At 35.3% G+C, this 23479-nt stretch overlaps 1 protein-coding gene and 1 pseudogene across 17 annotated transcripts in view; one reads left to right on the top strand and one right to left on the bottom strand.

The window, feature by feature from the left end:
- Positions 1-23479, top strand: part of HDAC9 (histone deacetylase 9) — a 959772-nt gene that overhangs the window by 114125 nt on the left and 822168 nt on the right. The gene's annotated exons all lie outside the window — the stretch shown is intronic.
- LOC118144005 (U6atac minor spliceosomal RNA) lies at positions 1624-1716 on the bottom strand (annotated as a pseudogene).

Raw genomic sequence — 23479 nt, 5'->3', positions numbered from 1 at the left:
AAGCATGTTTATATGTGTGTGTGTGTGTGTGTATGCATTGTATTTATTATGAAATGTGTTTCTCAGTGTGAGTAGCCTTTGAAAAAGCTTAAAAGCCACTGATTGAGTGTTTCTCTCATTTTACAGATGAGGAAACTGATAGATGGCTCCCATTTTATTTGAGTGGGTCTCCTTGAGGCAGCTTATCTATTATCTGGTCTCTTGTTAGAATCTGTTTAATTACCAATGTATCCTTTACAATTTTTCACCCATGCTTAAAATTCCTCTATTTTTGTGACCAACAATTGGATCAAAGATGCTGATTCTGGCTGATTCTGGAGAGATTTCTGCTGAGTCTCTGAGTACCATATTGGGTGGGTAGTTGGTGCTTGTAATACCAACGGGGAAAGAATGAAGTATTTACAGCTCTCTCTTGAGATAAAAATCAGTTATCTTAGGTAAAGTCAGATGAAAAGGTGGAACAATAATGTAGTACATTTCATCAATTGATACAAGGCAGTCATTATTAGCGTCTATCATTTGTTTCAGTTCAGTTCAACAAATATTTATTGAGCTCCTACTTTGTACCGGTATTTTGCCAGCCACTTGCTTCTTCTTTTATGAGAAATGAATTAGTCATACAATTAAATTGATCTCCCCCTTTGCTTGGGTGTACAGGGAGATTTGCTGAGGTAAAAGGGGGTTTTGTTTATCAAAGATAAAAGAGATGTAGCACCATGCTTTATAACACAACATACTACTTTGGAAGTCTGTTATTCTTTATCTAGAAATGTTCCTAATGTCTTGAACTGCAACTTTCACTCATTAGGAAGTTCTACAATGATAAAGTTCACCTATAATAATTTTTTCTATATTTGCTTTTATAACACATTAGTTTTATTGAACTTTCTCCTTGATGCTATATATACAGTGTTAGTTCTGCTTTGCAAGTTGATGGAGGTATGCTTCTTGTTTGCCTTTCTGCCTGGCAGTTCCTGAAGGTGGTGTTCTGTTTTCTCTCTTTTTTGTTTTAAAAGTATTTATGCAAAGCATATTATTCTGCTTTTACTTTGCTTCTTAATTGAGTATTTTCCATGTTACTTATCGCCTGAAGTGGTTACCAGCATCAGGGAATAGTCTCCAAATGGCATCGTGAGCCTGATTTTTCTTGATGGCTGTCACTGCAGAAAGGGACACCTGTTAGGTAGGTCCAAGACAAAGAATGGAGATGTATAAGCACAGCCTGATCTTATTAGTGGGTCTAGAAAAACTGCTTCTTTATTAAATGTCAATATTTTAAATCTTTGCTAATTATGGTGATTCAACATGATATTTTGTATCGTTTCTACTTGCATTCTTGTTTATTAGTAGTTTTGAACATTTTTCCAAGTCTCTGTAGGATTTTCTTCCCCCATTTCAAATTTGTTTGTGTCCTTTGCCTATTTTTCTTTTAGACTGTTCTGTTTTATTATTGATTTATAAGACTTTTTTTCTATCCGATTGAAATTAATCTTTTTCATTGTGGTTAAATTTTACTATTGTAACACATTTTGAGTGTGCACTTTAGTGTCATTAAGTACATTCTCATCATTTGCCACTCTTACCACTGTCCATTGCCAGCAATTTCCCATTATCCCAAACTGAAAAAAAACATGGTAGGTGCTATGAAAATAGGCCTGAAGGCCTCTTTCATTCTTAACAAGGGAGATGCTAACCTTTGCTTTTTTCCCACAGCAACAGGAATGCTTCTTCAATGATCTAATCCACTAATTATTTCTCTGGATGAAATGCTGCCATGATGATTGCAACTTCATTTTAAAAATGTATTCATACATTAAATAAACAGGCAAACAGCTGTTCTCATATGACCATCTTACCGAGCAAATTTTGTTTTGTTTGGTCTTTATAGTTCTTCCACTTGTTATTTAATCTACTGGCGTTTGATGTTTTCCTTGCTTGCCAATGTGGTATTTCCAGCTGTGCATGGAAATTAATTTTCTATTTGAATAGACAATTCCAGAAAACTATCTATTAAGGTTATAGGAGGTGAAGGGAATGTTGCTTTATAGGGGTGTGTGTGTGTGTGTGTGTGTGTGTGTGTGTGTGTGTGTGTTGTTCTTGGCATTATAAGGAGGGCAGGTTGCTTTAAGAGTTTATGATGGTCAGGTTATTTTAACTAATATTATTTAAATAAAATAAAATTTGCCACTGATCACAAAAGCTGTCAATAATAGGAAGTATGGGACACTGAAAACACATTCTCTATCTGAAACAACAATTCTAAATGGATCACCCATGGACTCTGAAACCTTTTTTGGACAATAGAAAAGAAAAGTGTATATCTTTGTATATCTGACAGATTCTGTGGAACCTCAAAACCTAAGATTTCCATATTTTTATCTAAAACCCTAGTTGAGGTGCATTTTGGAATTGAGAATTTATCATATTTTAAAAAGGGAGTATGATTTAAAAAATGTATTATGTTTTCAAAAGGACCATATACCTCCATATTACCTGTAACCTTTTATGGGGTCTGGGATGGCTCCCTGTAATAAAAACAGTAATATTTCTGCAGTGAAATTCATATATCTTAAACTTAAATGAGATAAATAAAAATGTTAAATAAACTCATATCTGTGTAGGTCAATTTTTGCTGCCAGATGAGTTGACGTTTGTTGCTGAACAATTTCTGAAAAATCTTTTGTTCTTTAGGATCAGGGATAAGGGACAAACACAATTGTACCTATACTCTAGGGGGTCCCACTGTCCTTGGTCAGAAGTGGTTTGGCTTCATGCTCCAGCTGGGCCTGCTTCTCCTCAGCCCTACTCAATTCATGGACTTAGCATTTTCCCTGTTATAGACATTTTTGCTTCTGGGGTTCTCCACCTGTTACTCAGAGATTCCTCTGATGAATTAAATCCTGTTTTTTTTTGCAGCCATATTGTATATGGGCCCTCATTCTTTATATCAATATGTTTGCCATTGTGTGTAAATGTTTCCTCATAGCGGGAACACATATATTATGTTCATCATCATCCCTATTCCTTTGCATTGGTTATTCTCAATACTTGAAATGCCTTTTTCTCTCTTCCTCCTGTTAATTTATTCTCTACCACATCATTCTACCAGGATAACCTATTTTCTCCCTTTGTTATATTCTCTAAATTCCATTAAGGCCTTGTATCTACCACTGTTTTAGCATGCCTTACATTCCTCCATAATTATTTGAATATTTATCCATCTCTTACATAAGACTGCAAGTTTCTTGAGAGTAATATCTCTTTATATATCCATTGCCTTGCTGAGTGCCTGGGACATCACAGATTCAAAGCTTTTCAGCCCAAGATGAATAGAAGGTGTACATTTGGAGGCAGTGGGGTAAGATTGGAGACACAAGAAAGAGGGATATACAATCTTAATAAATTAGAGAGCAAGACAGAATAGTGTAGAGGAACAGTGGTTTTGTTTATGTACACATGAGGATTATGAAATTAAATGATATATATGCTTTGGAGAATGGGGAAATTTCAAGAAGGAGGTGAAGCTTCAGACAAACTTGGGCAATGGATGAGATTGGGATGGGCAAAGAACAATGTACAGTGCTTTGAGAGAAGGAAGTATGTTGAGGGGAGAATAGGCATTGGTAGCTGACAAGATATTTAGGCTATTGGCAAGTTATAATAGAAGTTCTGAATTATGAGAGTGATGGAAGAAAAAGGTCAGTAGGCCAAATGGTGCTGGATTATATAAAGCAATATATTATTAGAAAAAGAATTGGATCTATTCAGAGTAAGGTGTCATTATAAGTTAAGGAGTAGAACAGAGATGGCAAGATAAAAAGCATTTCTGAAAATAAATGTGTCCACAGCATACCCAGTGATGCCTGAACTAAAGGTTGTAGGGGTGTGGGGCTGAGTTGTTTTATATCATAAGGACCTATACCGAGAAGAAAGTGAGACTGGAGAAAAGGGTGCGAAACTTTTGAAAAATAAAACCATAGTGTGATAGTTAATTTCTTGTGTCAACTAAACTGGGCCACAGGTTGCCCAGATATTTGGTCAAACATTACTTTGAGTGATTCTGTGAGGGTGATTTTAGATGAGATTAACATTGTAATCAGTAGACTGTGTAAAGAAGATTGCCCCTGTAATGGGGTTAGGCCTTATCCAATTAGTTGGATGTCTGAATAGAGCAAAAGGCTGACCTCTCTTATTAAAAGAGAATTATCTTGCCTGACAGCCTTCAAATTGGGGCATTCCTCACTGGTTCTTCAGTAGCCTACTGGCTTCTGATTGTAAACTGGGAACTCAGCTCTGCAGCTTTTGGACTTGCCAGACCCCTTAATCATGTGAGCCAATTCCTTATAATCAGTCTCCCTTTCTCTCTCTCTCTCTGGAGAACCCTGACTAATACACAATATGTGGAGACTGACTAGGTATGGGAGCCATAGGAGGTGAGGAAGGAATTAACAATTACTTAGGAATAAGAATGGAGAAATTGAAAAGAGTGGTCAATTTTGAGGGAAAATGTATTTGGTTTTGATTTTGTTGACTCTAAAGTGATATTGGAGAGTCAAGTGAAAATCCTGTCAGCAGCTGTAGTGAGTTAGGTAGCTTGTGTGGGTTAGGCTGGACGTTGCATCTTGGAATCATCTCTAAGTACAGTAAAAGAAATTATATGACAGAACAGAGTTTACAGGGGAATGAGAGAGGCAAGCATAGGTAAGGATTTGACTGAGGTTCTTCAGGTGGGAATTGTGGGACTACAGGAGAAAGATGAGACAGTATATAAAAATATAATTGGTGACAGTTCTCTTGACATTGGTTTGTCAGCCTCTTGCACCTGAAATAATCTCCATGAAACCAACAATTTACTCAGTCGTCTTTTCCTAGCTTTAAGTGTTGTACTTCAGATATTTGAGATCTCTTTCCTCTTGAGACAAAGCCTTCTAAAAGAAATATGTTGAGGGGAAAACTGAAGCAGGAATTAGGATTTCTTTGCTGTAATCTTGACTTTGCACTTAGATAGATATAGAGAATGAGGTTTGACATTTTAATTCCTAGGGTTTTGACTTCCTTTTTCAACAATAAGAAGACTGGATTAAGAATTTCTAGGATTCCTTACAACTAACTCAGAAGTTATGGAGAAAAGTATCTATATGCTAAAAATTGTTCTGGGCTGCAAAAATGGCCTTGAGTAACTTCAGAAAATAAACATTACAGCAAATCATCTTTTATACCTCTTTTTTTGATGTTTTATTAATTTAATATCAATCAAAATATAATAGATTAAATAAATCAAACACAAAATCTTGTCTAGAAGCAGCTTTAGGCTAAAAATTTTCGTCACAAAATATTAAAGTTGTGATTTTTAAAGAAAATCCCTTATAGAAGACCTAACCCTACTTTATATAGCATTAAATTAATATAACTGTAAAAAAAATATAAGCAGCATTTTTTCTTTTAATATCAATACCATAAAGCAGTTTTGTTTCTTATGGAAATTTTATTCTATTACAAATCTTCCAACTCTAAAATATTCTCATAGTGTTGATATGTAATTTAAAACAAAGGGAGGAATCAGTGGCTCAAATGGTCCTGTGTTTACCATACTTCTTTCAAAATTCTCTTGCACCTCCTCGTATGTTTCTAGATATGTTAACATCACATATCACAATATCCATTTTTAATTTATGCAAGAATACTTTCTGTTTTGAATAGCACATTCTAGGCTATATCCAATGTCAGTTTGGGGTATTTCATTAATATGTGATGGCTAAATTATAGATGGTTAACATTTTTTCCTAATTGTACAATTTGAAATATGGTGAATTTCCAAAAATAGTTTGGAGAAACTATGAACTCTATTTTTAAAATGTGCATGTATGTTGATATAATGTATTTGACATAGAAACTTCAAACAGGAATAGGTATCATAAACTTTAATTCAGAGGCATTAAACTATTAGCACTAATAACCAACAATTTTTTTAATCAAATAGAACTTATTATGCCCTAGAATCATGTGTTATATTAGATATTGGGTATCATTATAATTGTCTCACTTTCTGGTGCGCAAGGGTACTCTCCATGACAATTCTTCATCATTTATCACCTACAATGTAAAATTTCCTTCTGGAAACAATCTGCCTTGAACTACCAAACTGCTGATTTTGCTTTTTGTTATTTAAGGTCTTTTTTCTTTCTTTTTATTTTGAATTTGCTTTAGAGCTTCTTTATTGAGGACAACTAACAGTTAAGAATTTTCTTGGAGAATAGTGTCACAGCAGGAATCAGACATAGACTTTTCAGATACAGTTTTTCTGTCTGCAAAGTAAAGCTAGAAACTATTGATTTATGATAGAGATAATTTAAAATTATTTTTATTTTCCACAGATTCCAATTTCTGGATTTCTTGTGAAGTTAAATAATGTATTCTTGGATTCATTTTATTTTTGTTTATTTAGAAGGCATTTAGCCATTCATATTGATCAGCTGACCTCTTAGTTTCATTTGTATAATGTACTGTGTTATAAAGACACAGGGATCTGCTTGTATTGTTTGCTCTGCAATCTGATATATAAGAGATTAAAATAGGACTGGTGTGGTGGCTCATGCCTGTAATCCTAGTGCTTTGGTAAGCCAAGGCAGATGATTGCTTGAGGCCAAGAGTTTGCAACCAGTCTGGACAACACAGTGTGACCTTCTTTTTCACAAGAAGTAAAAAATTAGTTGGGTGTGGTAGCATGCTGAAGTTTCAACACTTTGGGAGGCTGAGGCAGGAGGGTTGCTTGAGACCATGGGTTCAAGACCAGCCTGGGCAATATAGTATGGTCACGTGTCCACACACACACACAAAGGTTATGCTTAGTGTTGCACATCTGTAGTCCTTGCCACTCAAGAGGCTGAGATGGGAGGGAGGATTGCTTGAGGCCAGGAATTTGAGGCTGCAGTGTGTTATGATCACACTGCTGCCCTCCAGCTTGGGTGACAGAAAGGCCCTGTTTCTAAAACAAAAAACAAACAAAAAATAAAGAGAGAGAGTAAAATAATAAGATGTACATATTTAGAAACATTAAAAAAAAGCAAGAATAAAACTTTTGTGACAACTTTTCTCCATTTATAAGTCACACTAATGACTGCTTTGCTTCTTAGTAATTTTCCATTTGTAACATTTTATACCTGGATACACAAATGTAATGCAATTGAACAAGAAAACAATTATATGTCTGCTGGAAATAATGTACTTATCTCATTGAAATAATTGACTTGTTTAAAAATACATAGAAGTTTTAGTTCTGTTCAGACTGCGGTTACCTGTAATTTGTAATGAATTTCCAGGAAGAATTAAAATCTTCTGATGTAACTGAATCAGTAGTTGAATCCACTGACTCTGAATGATAGATTTCCATGTATAATTCCCCTCTTATATAAACCTCCTTTTGGAGCCATTTTAGATTTGAGTTTTTTTTCAATATTCTATGAGTTTTGGCTGGATCTCTGGAAAACTTCACTCAAAGGCTGTATCTTCCAGTGAAAGCTTCATGTTGACTTGTGGGTTCTGTGTCAGTGGAATGTTTCAGTACTTTTTGGCCTGGCTCAAATGTTTCTTGGCATTTTCTATGGAGTTTGGCCCAACGCATCTATACAGTATCACATTGGATTCCAGATAAACCCTAAAAGCGGTAATTCATCTGCAAGCTAATATGGAACTTTATTGGGGTTTGGTAGTAGACTAACACCATCAAGCTGTTGGACATTCAATATTATTAATGATATTTCTAAGGACATATCTATCTGAAAAATAATACAAAGAGAAGCTACTTTTCCTTTAGCCCAGCACTTATTTTTCTCTTTTCACAGAGGTCAATGTCCTATTTTAATTCCTTATTGTAATTTTTTCCCTCCTCAGCAGTTTCTAAACTTATTGCAGATCAACAGCTTTTTTTTTTCTTAAAGTGAGATGGCTCTGGCTCTTGGCTGACTTCAGTCTTGTGATGTGGGACTGATGTGAGTTTTCATTTTTCACTTTGAAGGTGCTGCCAAAGCTAGTTAATTTTAGTTATACCATCATAGAATGCTGGAGCCTGTAGGTGCCCTAGAAATGGTTTGGTACAGCCTCCTCGTTTTACACATAAGGGGAGCCAGGCCCAGTTCCTTAGTTCTCAAAGGAAGCTATGACACTGTTAGGCTGGAACTCACATCTGCCTCGCAACAGAGCCGGTCTCTGGAAGTCTATTCAGCTGCGAAAGATCCACTCCCCATTCCCAGTCTCAGATTTTATATCTCTGGATAGTTTTCTTCTTTTCCTTAAAGCTTTTTAAATATAGATCCCTATATGTCATATTAATTTGGGCAACCAGCCAACAAATTAGTTTTACATTTGTTGGGATTCTAGGTTATCTACAATATCATTCCCTTTGTGTTCTGAGTCACTAATAAATAAATATAGGAAGGAGAAATAGATCAAAATAATAGCTTTATTATAAACAATGTTAGATTTTAGAACACAGAGTAGACCCAAGGCTGAAGCCAGCTTCTTATGCCTTTCACAGTCCCCTATCGAGCTTAGCCATTTAGTCATAGACAGAGAAGTGTGGAAGTGCAAGTTCCTGGTCCAACCCTCAGCTTCAGGGCCTACCCTAAGACAGGACTAGCTGAGCAGCCCCTCTGAGAGACTCCAGGAGCCAAGGGAAGGGCCTCTTTTCCAAGTCTGGCCAAGCAGAGCAGCCCCATACCCACCCATAAGAAGCAGTGTCCTTTAGTGTCTCACCTTCTAGTGAGTGTCTTTCTCTTACCTTCTTGTCTCTTGCTTTAGATTCCAGTTTCATACTAGTATTCTGAAACCAATGTTCTTATATTTCTTTTCCTTGTAACGTGAATTATTTTCCCATTATCCTCCTGAATAAAGTTGAAAAAGCAAAGGTAGCAAAATCAGCCTAGGCAACTGATTCTTCACGATAGAGGAAAATAAATGAAGAGTTAGATAGCTGGTAATGGCACCATGGGAATGTGCTCAGAGTACTTCCCAGTAATGGAAGATGAATACTTTTTCCAGTTCTCTTCTGACCAGGCTATTGTTCTCACAGTTTAAAGGAAAGAAAGTTGGGGAAGACTTTTACCTCTGTATTTACCATCTTTGTTTAATCTCTAGACCTCTGCCAGCACCCAGCATTGTATTTTAATAAATAAATTCTCAACCATCTAAAGGTGTATTCAAATGATCTTGTTTTGCTTTCATTTTCCTGTGACTTTGAATTAAGTAGAATTTCAGATCACAGAACTCTCTTAGAAATTTTAGTTGACCCATATAGGTAGGTTTTTACTAGGTTTCACTATTTCATGTTTTCCAGATATTTTTCCAATGATTATCTCTCTTTTTAATCTTCTATATTAGCTTTTAAGGTATTTACTCATGAAAGCCCAGAGAATATTTAAGTTTTCTTCATAGTAATGACTTTTCCTTCAGATTTCTTGCCTTGTGGAGCATGTTGCACAGACAGTTGTACTTAATTCAGAGGTAAATGAAAAGTAATTTATAGTTCTAATATTTCTGATACTCATACCTTCTCCTTCACTGTTATTATGCTTGCAGGTTTCACTTCCTTTTAGTAGGTTGAGGTCCATTTAGATAAAAAAAGTACGGAATTGTAGACTAGTAGGTTTAAGAGTTTATGTATTACAATTTAAGATATTCAGATTTAAGGTGTTTCAGTAGCATACTTGGAGTTGCAATTAAGATGATTTCTCTCTGCAGGAGCAGCTTAAACAGACTTTTCTTGAATCACCATAATGTTTGTGCTTTGTGGGCATGTGAAGTATCTGTTATAGTGGAATCTGAGAGAGGACATATAGAAAATAGCATAGAAGTTGGCACCGTATGCCTGGAATGATGCTCAAGTGGTTGCTACGCGCTCAGGAGTCATTTGCCTGGGTTGAAATTCAGCTCTTCATCCTTTTGTTTCAGTTTGCTCATCTGCACAATGGGCATACTAATTAAGAGATCTACCTTGAAAGTTCTTGTGATGATTAAATGGATGACTACATGTAAAACAGTTTAAATGAGTGTCTGAATATTATATATGCTTTATAATTGGGAGCTGTTAAACAGTCCTCACATGCCTAATTACATGAATAGATCAAGGTTCTTCTGTATTTTCAACTGGGCTCAGTACACTATTATTTGAAAAATATACTAAAAAGATATTTCTTGGCTGACATTTTTAAAGGTAAAATGTGCATTAAAAGATTGTGAGTCTTTAATTTTGAATAAATTTAATATTAGTAAATACTGGCTTCTTTGGTAGTCTATGGGAAATACGAGGATTTCAGGCACTTTATTTCCCACAGCCAAAGTGTGTATATTGTCTTCATTATTGGCATTGATTTTGGCATTTTGATTTATAAATTATTTTGTGCCGTTTTCACAATTGCTCCAATTAGAAGGGAAGTATTGAGGAAGTACTCTTGCAGTTATTGACAGATCTTAAGAAGCATAAAATGGTTGGGTATTTTGGAGGAGTGTAGGATAATATAATACCCAGAGGCATAATATTCCAATTAGAAAATTTCATCATATAATGTGTTTATATGTATTTGGCATATGTGGGTAAGCAAATTTCATCATGGAAGGCATGGTGAAAGGAAAGTTTTGGGAGAGCCTACAAATTTTACTCTAGTTTGTATAATAATTAGCTCAGCTACATAAATGCCAGGAAAATAATTAGAATAGCAGATTATGTTGAATGCCTAAAGAAATATGTTTAACAACTTTTAATTTTCTTTCCTCCCACACATGACTTCCTAGTTTGTTTCTGGCATACCAGATGTGTCTCAACACAGAGGGTGCTCTGGTGGAGTTGTGTGAACACCTGTGATTGTGGCAGAAAAAATTTTCTCCTTTTGGTTACATTTAATAAAAGTCAAAGTAGAAGGAGCACTGTATTTTGGAGATAAAGTTATAGAGATATAGGAGGTAGCCTGCCTTTTTTCCAAACCTATCCATCAATGTTTCGAAAGCTCACATTAAATTGTGTGTCCACATGGTGAGTGTAAACAAACAAAAGCTGATTGTAACCTTCTTGCTTTTCCTAGTTAGATATCAGTGGACTACTATTGGGCAGACAAACAAAGAAGGACCTAGATTAGTGGGGAAAGGTAAAAAAAAAATAGTGGTAGTGAAAGTTTTTAAAATAATATATATATTTTCTATTTTCCAGCTTCATTGAATGGGCCAATTAATTCGCTGTTTTTAGCTTAAAATCAGCTTTAGCGCTTGAACTCCCTGGAGAAAATGCTTTTTGTAGGCATTTTTGTTTTGTCCTTCATATATTTACTTTATTAAATTTTTCTCATCCTTTCTTAGCTTTTTCTCAATTTAAATGCCAGAGCAAGTACCACGTCACTGACATAGTAATTTCTCTCAAAGGAATTGGTTTTGTTTTTAGGCTTTGGCCTCATCTGTGATGATTTCATGTGTCCCTAATTTTGAACATCTACTGCCAGTAATTTATATAATAATAACTAACATTTTTTTCTCTCAGTTTTTAATTGGAGAATAAACAGTGTCATATTAGAAAGGAACTGTGCCTCAATATACCAACTTGTATAATTTTTTCAGTTCCTTTCAGTTTCAGATCAGATCAATTTCAATTTATATTGTCCTTTACAGGCATTATACTTTTTTTTTTAATTGTATTTTAGGTTCTGGGGTACATGTGCAGATCATGCAGGGTTGTTGCATAGGTACATACATGGCAAGGTAGTTTGCTGCCTTCATCCCCCCATCACCTGTATCTGGTATTTCTCCCCTCATTATCCCTCCCCACCCTTCCTATCCCCGCTGTCCTTCCCTTATCCCTCCCCCCGCCACTGACTGCAGTGTGTGATGCTCCCCTACCTATGTCCACCTGTTCTAATTGTTCAACACTTATCTATGAGTGATAACGTACGGTGTTTGGTTTTCTGTTCTTGTGTCAGTTTGCCAAGAATGATGGTTTCCAGATTCATCCATGTCCCTATGAAGGACATGAACTCATGATTTTTTATGGCTGCATAGTATTCCATGATGTATATGTGCCACATTATCTTTATCCAGTGTATCTATGATGGACATTTGGGTTGGGTCCAGGTCTTTGCTATTGTAAACAGTGCTGCAGTGAACATATGTGTACATGTGTCTTTAAAATAGGACAATTTATAATTCTTTGGGTATATACCCAGTAATGGGATTGCTGGGCCAAATAAATGATATTTCTATTTCTATGTCCTTGAGGAATCGCCACACTGTCTTCCACATTGGTTGAACTAATTTACACTCCCAACAGTAAGTGTTCCTATCTCTCCACATCCTCTCCAGCATCTGTTGTTTCCAGATTTTTTAATGATCGCCATTCTAACTGGTGTGAGATAGTATCTCAGTGAGGTTTTGATTTGCATTTCTCTAATGACCAGGGTTGATGAGCATTTTTTCATATGTTTGTTGACTTCATTGATGTCATCTTTTGTAACGTGTCTGTTCATATCGTTCACCCACTTTTGAATGTGTGTTTTTTTTTTCTTGTAAATCTGTTTTAGTTCTTTGTAGATTGTGGATATTAGTTCTTTGTCAGATGCGTAGATTGCAAAATTTTTTTCCCATTCTGTTGGCTGCTGGTTTGCTCTAATGATTGCTTCCTTTGCTGTACAGAAGCTCTGGAGTTTAATTAGATCTCATTTGTCTATTTTGGCTTTTGTTGCCATTGCTTTTGGTGTATTAGCCATGAAGTCCTTGCCTATGCCTGTGTCCTGAATGGCTTTGCCTTGATTTTCTTCTAGGGTTTTTATGGTGTTAGGTCTTATGTTTAAGTCTTTAATCCATCTGGAGTTAATTTTAGTGTAAGGTGTCAGAAAGGGGTCTAGTTTCTGCTTTCTGCACATGGCTAGTCTGTTTTCCCAACACCATTCATTAAACAGGGAATCCTTTCCCCATTGCTAGTTTTTCTCAGGTTTGTCAAAGATCAGATGATTGTAGATGTGTAGTGTTGCTTCTGATGCCTCTGTTCTGTACTTTTTAATGACTTTATGATTTTCCTTCAGGAGTGGTTGTTTGATAATCTGTAGTTTACTTAATCATTCCTATGGTGTTAAAGACCTAGATTTATAAAGTTCTGCTGTTGCAAATTATATCACCACAAGCATCTCTTTGAATCAGCCTTTTTTTTTTTTTTTTTGAGTTATTTACTCAGTTTAAAATTTCTGACCTGATATTATTAGGTTAAAGGCTTTGCATATCTGTATGGGTCAAAGGATGTTGATTTTAACAAATGGCTTTTGAAGTGCTTTGCCAAATTGCTTTCTGATATAAATATGTAAATTGTTAACAATAATGTATAGGTTTCTCAGTTTCATTTTTTGAGACCCTGAACAGTGATGGATATTGCTTTTTTAAAGAACTTTTTGTATTTATTCAATATATATAAAATGATACTTCAGTGTTCTTTCAATTTGTATTGGTTTCGTAAATAATATGCTTGTGTGTTCTTTTTTTCTTCATGTGTAGTTGGTAATTTAATTTCTTGTTGTGCATGTCCATGTTTTTGAGGTATTTTTCTTCTAGATTTTCTATTGTTCTATCAGATTGTTTATCCCCTGTAACATACAAATCAACCTTTTATCTCTTGTGTTTGATAAATATATTTCTGCAATATTTTTTTTTTTTTTATATGCTGGGAAGAAAATGGCTTTTGTTTATAAAGTGATTTTAGTTTGTATTATTTTACCATCATTTTTCATAGGTTGGTTATTATCTTTATTTTACAAATATGAAAATAGTCTGAGATAAATCAAACAACTTACCCAATATCATATAGCTAGTAAGTTGGAATCCCTAATTCAGTTATAGTCTGCATTTTCTTTTTTTTTTTTTTTTAGGGAAAAAGAGAAAAAGAAGGGGAAAAAAAGAAAAAGAGGGAAAAAGGAATATTACTTCATTCCTAAAATGGGTTTCAATAATGGCCGATCAATATTTTGAGTGTTTAAAGTGGTTAATGCATATTTTATGTGTTTAAAATGGAGACCTCTGTTGTGTTTATTTGTTCTGGTTCTGAGTTCAAGTTCTGGATATCTTATCAATTTGTTGTCTCGTTGAATCTAAATCTCATTATGTGTCTTATGTATCTGGGTGTTAAGATCTCTTATTGTTGTAATAATCCTTTTACCCTTGCATCCTTGTAGCTTTGAAATCTATTTTATTAAGTGTGAGAATTGCAACTCCTGCTTTTTATTTATTTATTTTTGCTCTCCATTTGGTTGGTGAGCTTTTTTCCATCCCCTTGTTTTGAGTCTTTGTATATCTTTAGATATATCGTTAGATTTTGTGGATAATGAATATTTTGTGTGTTTAAAATGGAGAGCCCTATTGAGTTTATTTGTTCTGGATCTTAGTTCCAGTCCCGGATATCGTTATCAATTTTCTGTCTCGTTGAATCTAAATCTCATTATGGGTCTTATGTATCTGGGTGTTAAGATCTCTTATTATTACATTAATCCTTTTATCCTTGTATCCTTGTAGCTTTGAAATCCATTTTGTCAAATGTGAAAATTGCAACTCCTGCTTATTTATTTATTTTTGTTCTCCATTTGGTTGGTACGTTTTTTTTTTCCCAACCCTTTATTTTGAGTCTATGTATATCTTTGGATATACCGTTAGATTTTGTCTGTATCTTTTGATTGGGAGGTTTGGTCGATTTAAATTTAGGGTTGCTGCCGTTTGATATTAACTGGCTATTTTGTCCTTTCATTGATAAAAATTCTTCTTTATGTTAATGCTCTTTACTTTTTGGTGTATTTTTAGAAAGGGTCATACTGGTTGTTCTTTTCTATGTATAGTGCTTCTTTTAGAAGTTCTTGTAAAGCAGGCCTGGTGGTAATAAAATCTCTGAGTACTTGCTTGTTCCTAAAAAATTTTATTTTTCCTTCAAATGTAGAGCTTAAATTGGCAGGATATGAAATTCTGGGCTGAAAGTTCTGTTGATTAAGTATATTGAATATTGGCCCCCACTCTCTTCTAGCTTGTAGGGTTTCCATTGAGAGATCTGCTGTAAGCCTAATAGGCTTACCTTTATGGGTAACTTGATCTTTCTCTCTGGCTGCCCTTAATATTTTCTCCTTCGTTTCGATCTTGGTGAATCTGACGATTATGTGCCTTGGGGTTGGTCTTCTTGAGGAATATCTTTGTGGTGTTCTCTGTATTGCCTGGGGTTGAATAGTGTCCTGCTTTGCTAAATTAGGAAAATTTTCCTGGATAATGTCCTGGAGAGTATTTTCCAGCTTGAATTCATTCTCTCCGTCACATTCAGGTACACCGATCAAGCGTATATTAGGTCTTTTCACATAGTCCCATATTGCTTGGAGACTTTGCTCATTCCTTTTTATCCTTTTTTCTCTATTCTTGTCTTGTTGTGTTGTTTCATTAAGTTGATCTTCGACCTCTGATACCCTTTCTTCTGCTTGATCCATTCGGCTGTTTAAGCTTGTACATGTTTCACTAAGTTCTTGTGTTGTATTTTTCAACTCCATAAGTTCATTTGTATTCCTCTCTATATTGTCTATTCTTTTCAACATTTCATCTAATCTTTTTTCCAAGTTCTTAGTTTCTTTACATTGGGTTAGAACAAGTTCCTTTAACTCCCAGAAGTTTCTTATCATCCACCTTTTAAAGCCTACTTCAGATAATGGAACACAGTCCTTTTCCATCAGGGCTTGTTCCGTTACTGATGAGTCCTTTTCCATCAGGGCTTGTTCTGTTGCTGATGGGTTCTGATTTTGAGTATACTCGGCCTTCTTAGGCTGTTTTTTTCCCTTCATTGTAGATGAACCGCCTTTCTAATTAGTTTTCTGAGTCGACGTCCGACTTATTGATTCCCAGTGTTGGGATCCGAGCAACCCACTGTGGCAGCCTAAATAGCAGCGGTAAGACTGATGGTGCTCTTCTGCCCGGGAATCTCTGGTCTGGCTTCCTTCTTGAGTCCGCAACAAGCGGCTCTGACTTCCCGGAGCTCCAAACTCCGGTCAGTAGGGGAAGCAGTCCCGTTGGCTCTGCATGAAGAGCTGCTGCGCCAAGACGCCGGCAAAACCACTGCGGCGGCCACAAGAGTCGCGCTGGCGACCCGTGGGGCTCCTCCACTGGGAATCGGCTGATCGGTGAGTGACGAAAATTCATCTAAAAGTGTGGCGTCGTCTCGTTCTCTGGGCTTTCACTGGGAGCTACAATCCTGAGCTGTTAGTGGTCGGCCATCTTGGATCGAGACTAGTCTGTGCAATATTTTTTTTAAATTTTATCATGACTATTACTTTTCTTAGTGTTAAAGAGCAAACTCTTATAAAATTTGCATTATTTTGTTTCTTTTATTGACTCTAGGTTTGAAAGTTGTTGTTTTTGGCCAGGTGTGGTGGCTCATGCCTGTAATCCAAGCACTTTGGGAGGCCAAGGTGGGCAGATCACCGGTTGAGAGTTTGAGACCAGCCTGATCAACATGGAGAAACCATGTCTCTACTAAAAAAAAAAAAAAATACAAAATTAGCCAGGTGTGGCACATGCCTGTAATCCCAGCTCCTCTGGAGGGTGAGGCAGGAGAATTGCTTGAACCTGGTAGGTGGAGGTTGCACTGAGCTGAGATCGAGCCATTGCACTTCATCTTGGGCAAGAAGAGTAAAACTCAGCCTTAAAAAAAAAAAGTTGTCATTTTACAAAAAGTGTTCAATTCTATTTTATGCTAATTTTTTAATGAACTAAGTTATGTATATGTATGTGTGTATAAACACACACATATATATATGCATAAATGCACATAGGGAATTGGAGACATTAATATTATAATAATAATGCACAGCATAAATTTTGAACAATTTTTTTCCTCAAATTACTACCTGGTTATGTCAGCCTTATTGATTACATAGCTTTCTGTCTTCTCTTCACCAATTGCTTTAAATTTCCCCTTTATCATATTATTACGTCCTAACATGTAATTAGATATTTTACTGGACTTTATTTTTTTATTCTTTGATATATTTCAAATTAGATATAAAAATATTTTTAAAATTTAATTATTTAAATTGTTAATGCTTGACAATATGCTTTAAAATCTAGAAGGTTCAGGACTTTTTTTCACAAAACATTGAGCTTCCCCATGTGACAAAGTGTGAATATGGAAATTAAAATTTAACAATTTTCCACTCATAGTAGTCAAAGACTTGCTGGAAAAACAGACATGAAATATAATTATACCATAATGCTACAAAACCAGAATGGAGAGATGAACAAAGAACCGATAGCGCAGAGGTGACAGTATATTTTTACCTTTTTTTTCCTGTATTTTCTAGTTCTAATGAAAGTTTAATTATAATCTAATTTTCTAATTTATTATATCTACAAAGTAACTTGGAAAAATGTGATTTTTTTTAAATCCTATAATCTTCTCCCTCAGGGTTATTTTCTGTTTATCTTTTTAATTTTCTAATTATATTCTGTAGTTTTCCTTAATATTAAATACTGGTTAGGAAATTTTCAAATTAAACATATGAATCTTATGGGTATCATTTGTGACAGTCTACAAGTAACTCAGTGTTTGATTTGTTTCTTTAAAGAAGTCTACATTTTGGGTTTAACATTCACAGAGAAAATCGGAGCCCATACTTTTTTTTATCTTTCTTTATTGAATGTGGGGTCAAATACCTTTGGGATTTGGTAAGAATACTACACACAGATACAAATGTAGAAATGTCATCGAGATTATTTTTTGAGTAGTAACTTCTAATAGTTAAATTTTTGAACACTTATTTTTGAAACAACTGATAGGCCAATGAAAAATTTGTATGCCAAGAAAGCTATATTTTTATGAAAACCTGATTGAAATTACAGAAAACAATCTGTGTTTTATAGTCATGAAAACCTGTGATTGATCATTTTTGGAATGTGCATTATAATTTCCATCACTGCAACTGTTAATTGGTAACAAGGAGGGGATTAAAGGTGTTAAGGAGTTTTGGAAAATAAAATTTAAACATACATCTAATAGTAGTCATTTCTGAAATTCTGTTTATATCAGTTTCATAAACCTATTAAAATGCATAATAAATTTTATTCCATTATTTCAGTTTCTAAACTGTATGTTATTTAAAAATATGTTTGTATTTACAAATTAGGTCAGGAGTAATCAGGGTCTCAGTAACGTAAATAAATCCCAATGGAACATTGTCTTTGGACTTTCTCTTTTGTGTAATTCTTTTTATATACAAGATCCTTGGCTAGGATCCCTTTATACAAAAGAAAAGGTGGGGGTCTGGGGGAGGATGAATATTCCCAGAGAAATTCAGCCCTTCAATTACTTGATTATTCTTGTAGTTGCAGGAAATTAAAGAATAATGAGTTTGTTTCCTATGTGAATCATAAAAAAATAATGCGGGTATACACAGGGCCATTGACTTAAATAAATGGATGGCCCTTAATAAGTCTCCTTTTGAAGGAGTGCATAATGCTTTTTGAGGACACACTGAAATTGTGTTGGTAATTCAAGTTCCAAGTCTTTAAAGTTAGTTTAAGTGCAAGAAGAGGAGTGACAGCAACTTGATAATAAATTTAGCAGTAATGTTTATCTTATTTCATTTACATATTGCCTCATTCAAAAACATGATTTGAGATATCGCTTCTTTTTTTTTTTTTTTTGAGACAAATTCTCATTTGGTTGCCCAGGCTGGAGTGATTTGGTGCCATATTGGCTCACAGCAACCCCTGCCTCCTGGGTTCAAGTGATTATCCAGCCCCAGGCTCCCAAGTAGCTGGGGTTTTTTTTTTTCTTTGAGATGAATTTATGCCATGTTGCCCAGGTTGGTCTTGAACTCCTGAACTCAAAGCAATCTGCATGCCTTGGCCTCCCGAAGTGCTGGGATTACAGGCATGAGCCACTGCACCTGGCCCTGATTTGAAATATCTTATAAGAACATATTCAATGTAATAATGAGAAAACGTATATAGAAGAAAAGGTATATTATCTGGAAAAGTATAAATAAGTAGGAAGTCCTAAATGGAAACAAGAAAATAAATATTTTAGGGTCCATGTAATTTTGTTTTGATTCAATATTTTTATTTATATATTTTAAATAAAGATAGGTTCTCACTCCATCATCCAGGCTGAGTGCAGTGGTGCAATCATAGTTCACAGAACTCCTGGGCTCAAGCTATCCTCTCACCTCATCTGCCCAAAGAGTCATTGTTTCTTTTTTTATACTGAACTTTTTAGTAGCCAAAATGAAGAGAGTCCTGTGGCATAGAAGGATAGATAACATGTGATGTCTTTTGCCACATACACACATATACCTGCATACACACATGCTCTCTCTCTTTCATAATTATTTATTTATTATTAGATTTTTATATTTATTCATTTATTTTTGAGACGGAGTTTCACTCTCGTTGCCCAGGCTGGAGTGCAATGGTGCAATCTTGGCTCACCTCAACCTCTGCCTCCCAGGTTCAAGTGATTCTCCTGCCTCAGCCTCCTGCGTAGCTGGGATTACAGGCATGTGCCAGCACACCTGGCTAATTTTGTATTTTTAGTAGAGACAGGGTTTCTCCATGTTGCTCAGGCTGGTCTTGAACTCCTGATATCAGGTGGTCCATCCATCTTGGCCTCTCAAAGTGCTGGGATTACAGGTGTGAGCCACCATGCTCAGCCTATGTGTATTATTTTTAAAAAGCAAATTGCTTTCATGTTCCTTAGGAGTAGCACAGCTATGTGAATCTCTAATTTCTAAAATAAATTTCTCTTGTGCGTGCTTAGTAGTACTTCCTTTCAAAGAACTATCTTACCTGTGGGTGATTTCAGACCAAGCTGTTCAGTTCTTCTTTTTGAGGGACAAATTCAAATGCTTATAGTTACCCAGATGACCTCCTTCACATTTTCTATCTCATCCTAGCTACCACTTCTCCCTTAACATCATCTGCAACAAACAAAATGACCCCCCAAATCTGAAGCCAATTTTAACTTATGGGATGAACCTAGTCATTTGTATCCAGAATGTCTGAGAGTATCTTTTTTTTTCTTTCTTTTGAGTCAGGGTCTCACTTTGTCATCCAGCCTGGATTGTAGTGGCGTGAACAAGGATCAGGTAGCCTCCAACTAACTCCCAGGCTCAAGCGATTCGACTACCTCAGGCTCCTTAGTAGCTGGGATTACAGGTTTGCACTACCATGGCTGGCTAATTTTTTTATTTTTTGTAGAGACTGGGTTTTGCCATGTTGGCCAGGCTGGTCTCCAATTCCTGGACTCAAGCCATCCACCCACCTCTGCCTCCCAAAGTGTTGTGATTACAGGTGTGAGCCACCATACCTGGCCTGTATCTACTTTAAGTTGTAAACAAAGTTATCATTGGTAAGATAGAGTACAGAAAAAAATTTAAAGGAAAATTTGATCCAGCTGTCAATGAGAAGGAAAGAAAGCTAAATAATGAAAATTAAATTAGCATGAGGAAAATGAAAAATAAGGAGATACTGAAAGGTACCACATAAATTATGTAGCTCATAAGTCTAAGAGTCTTGAAATGTGATTGAGTCAGGAAAAGATGCCTGCCTTACTTAGACATGCATTTTCTGCATTTAATGTTTTGTTATATACAACTTAATTTTCCCTTAGTTAAGTGTTAATCCACTGAATAAACAAAAGTAACTTGTCAATGTACCTTATTTAGCAGCTTTCCATTTTTTCAAATTTTATTTTGTTTTTTATGTCATTTCTAAATGCTTGTAGGCCCTTTTATCTGTAATCTTCATAAACCATTGTAGGCACAGACATTTTAATAGAAAGACTAGTGACTTTTCCGGTTTTGTGACCTTTTACATTCTGACTCAACAAAACTTTATTGATCACCTGGTAATATAACAGTCACTATGCCAAGAGATTTTTCATATCTTATTGCATATTACTTTCCATAGTAAACCCATGAGGTAAATGCTTTATGGTCCCCATTTAATATAGGAGACTGCTAATAAGCCTCAGGGAGAGATGAGCCCAAATCACATTGCTAGTAAGTGCTGAATTTTGACTCAAACTCATCTTGACCCAGTGTTTTTTCTATAGCCATGTCTCTTGCCAAGCACTTCTGACTTTTAGTTAAGATATGCTCTTCTTTTTGTTTATTAATTACTCTGGTGTGAAATGTAATCTTTTATGAAACCTAAGACTGCTACTGTTACTGATGCAAAATTGTGGAATTGAATCTTTAAGATGCAGATTGAATTGTTGTTGATTGTTCAACAATTTTGAGATGAGTCAAATCAAATTTCCCTTTGTTGAAATCAGAGTGGTTGGAACTTAATAAAAAGGCAGAACATCTTAAGGCAAAAGAACAGGTACTTTTTTTTTTTTTTAACACTGACATTGGTTCTCTTTTTGACGTCTAAGGACAACTACAAACAATACATTCTGGAAACCTTTTTTTCTGAAATAATGAAGCAAGTGAAGCACATAGTAGGAATGCTTTAAAATGTTGTCTAGTTCGTTGGGCATTTATTGGCACCTAGTATGATCCAGATATTCTGCGATATTCTGTGATACAACCTTAAATAAGATAAGACATAGATATGGCTCTCAAAATATATCTAATGGGGAAACCTTGAATTTATAATCAGATTGTTAATTTTCAAAAATTCAAATTCAGTAAATGCTTATTAGCATAATTGGCTTTGGAAATTTGACACTTTTCTAATGAATCGTAACTTCCAGTTAATAGGGTTTCCTATTTCAGGCAGTGTAGAGTAAATCAGCTTGTTGCATAACCGTTAATATTTTTCAAATATAACCCACATTTTGCCTTTAAAACTAAAGATATGTTGAGAAGAGTTCATTATAATGTAATTGAGTTACTTACCAAGCCTATTTTAAAACCAGTTACTCCTTTTCTTACTTTGCACTCTGTGACACATAGACTTCCAGAATCAGAGAAGCATTGTTTTTGTTTTTAGCGACTTGCTATATTAGGTGGAACCAAAGCCAACTTAATATGGCTAAGTAATTTTTAGTTCAAGATAAGCTATTAGATAGAATTTTTCTTTTCTCTACTTCTAAATTTGAGCATGAAGTAGTTTCTCATGCTATTAAATCACAATTTGTATTTATTTGTGATGAGATAATCCCTTTTATTTAAAGCCACGTTCATCATTTTAACACTTAATCTTCCATGACAATCCAGAGGAGAGACAACTTGGCAACCATTCATTATTATCTGTTTTTATCATCAGAAGATAATTATTTGTATGGGGAGTGTAGCAGTGACGTCAAGGGTAGGACATTTTTGTACAGGATGGCCTTTCCTTTGGAGTCATGATGGTAAATATGACCACAGTTACTTAAAATGCATACAAGTAGTTACCAGTCAGGATGTGTAAAATTCCCTGGAAACTCAGGATGTGACCATAGCTGTGGAATGAGAATGTCTAATAATAAAAGGAGAAAATTTTAGTTTTGAATTTGTGATTCAGGAATCCTATCAGTGACTATCTAATCAACAGCATTTCACCTGTTGTTTTAGAAAGCTCTTTTTGTGTGAAGATCTCCTCATCTTCACACAAGCACAAGTGAGAAGCCCACTTACCTGCAGTTTCAACATGACAAATCTGAACTTAAACACAAATTAGAATTTTTAGGCCCTGAGGCTATTTCTTGAATTTAAATATAGCACATAGTAGGTGAACTTCTGGTATTGTTTATTTTGAACTTGATAATGCTATGCTACCGTGAGAGAAGGCCAATGTTAAGGATATCTGAATTGATTTGATCTTTTGTCCTTGCATTTGAAATGACTTGCTTCAATAGAAGTGCTTATACACTCATGATTTCCTTCTGAAATGATTATTGTACAGTATTTCATGGCCATTAGACTTGATTCTTATGAAAAAATTATCTAGACATTCACTAGTGTCTACTTAATTGATGACAAACAAGAAGAAAATGGTAATATGGAGATAACTAGGTATGCTACATGTTCTACAATTGTGCCTGGATAGAATGACTTTTGTGGTTATGTATGCAGCAGGCACTTTTGAGTGCCAGTCATTTTCCTAAGCTCAGAGGATGTAAAAATGTCCAGTGGCCATTGTAATTATTGTGTGAAAACAGAGTGTTGTGAGAGTAAATAACATGGAGGGAGTGAGAGAAGCCTTCTGTGAGGACAGTTAGTTGAGAAGGAAGAGTGAAGGAGGAGACTTAGAAGTCCTGGAGGGAAGGGGAGAGTGTGAGTTGGAGGGAAAAATGGCCATCATGGTGGAGTGAACAAAGGGGAAAGTCACCTAGGATGAAGGATGAAGAGAATTCTTGAGTTATTAAAAAACTGATTTGTTCACTTTGCTCAGTGATTCATTGTGTTTCATTGGAGAGAGGCTTATATAAAATGGAATGTCCATGTCTTTATGGCAATCTAAATGTTGCATGTTTCTATCGAGCATGCATGTCTGAATTCATCCTAATTTG

Source organism: Callithrix jacchus, chromosome 11, assembly GCF_049354715.1.
Source record: "Callithrix jacchus isolate 240 chromosome 11, calJac240_pri, whole genome shotgun sequence".
NCBI classification, from domain to species: domain Eukaryota; kingdom Metazoa; phylum Chordata; class Mammalia; order Primates; family Cebidae; genus Callithrix; species Callithrix jacchus.
Note: the sequence above shows the minus strand (reverse complement) of the source record. Positions and strands in the feature narration are given on the sequence as shown.